The sequence below is a fragment of the Triticum dicoccoides genome, chromosome 1A, assembly GCF_002162155.2.
Source record: "Triticum dicoccoides isolate Atlit2015 ecotype Zavitan chromosome 1A, WEW_v2.0, whole genome shotgun sequence".
Taxonomy (NCBI): Eukaryota; Viridiplantae; Streptophyta; class Magnoliopsida; order Poales; family Poaceae; genus Triticum; species Triticum dicoccoides.
The window spans coordinates 462736659-462737455 of record NC_041380.1 but is presented as its reverse complement, the minus strand read 5'-3'; the positions used below and the strand labels follow the sequence as shown (position 1 = coordinate 462737455).

The window sequence follows — 797 nt, the reverse complement described above, 5'->3', positions numbered from 1 at the left end:
CCATTATTGTGTACTACCTCTGTACACGAATGTAAGACGTTTTTGCAGTTCACAAAAATGTCTTACATTAGTGTACAGAGGGACTATTATTATATATACTGCTTGACTGGATAGAACTAGCAGACAACCAGCAGTCCAGGCATGGGGCATATTGCTTTTCAGAACACAATAAGCTACTACTATTGGACAGATCCTCCATATCTATTTGATATTTCGATCAAGCAAAGCTTAGAGTTACTGCAAATTGTAGTCTCCCAAAGGCCAAAGTTATGCATCCACTCCAGCTTCTTGTTTGTATATAAGTATGGATTGTGATTTACGAGTGCCAGTTCAATCAGCTAAAACATAATAACTCAGATCTCTCTCGTTGTATCTCCAGTCTTACCTGAGCAAAAAATAAAATGAAGTTGAACTAAGCCAAACACATACACAGCGTCTAACTACTCCAAACATGGATCGGTTGAAATAAGTTACTCGCTTGGGACATAAACGTTACCTCCCAATCCCCTGCCCGTGCCAGCGGGGAGATAGAAACATACGGGACAACCAAATTTATACACATTCATTTGGTTTGATTTGAAAAAGCAGTAAGAAGGATTTGCAGACGAACCAACACGGAGATAAGATGCGCACTCTCCTTACCTTGGATCCAGACGGCGGCACCGTCTATACTTGAGGGACGACGGCCGCGGCGACGGAGTCGAGGCGAGGGGCGGCGGCTTCCAGCGAGGCCGGCTGCGTCGATGGGAGGTGGGGCGGCCCGGCGGAGAGCGTGGAGAGGGCTCGCCGGAAGATAC

At 46.2% G+C, this 797-nt stretch overlaps 1 protein-coding gene across 1 annotated transcript in view; it reads right to left on the bottom strand.

Annotated features, from left to right (window-relative positions):
* The window catches only part of LOC119279001 (RAN GTPase-activating protein 2-like), a 3289-nt gene extending 2498 nt beyond the window's left edge, over positions 1–791 (bottom strand). Inside the window, exon 1 of the mRNA XM_037560409.1 lies at positions 643–791. The gene's annotated coding sequence lies outside the window, so the exon portion shown is untranslated. The remainder of the gene's footprint in view (positions 1–642) is intronic.
* Between the last annotated feature and the right edge of the window lie 6 nt (positions 792–797).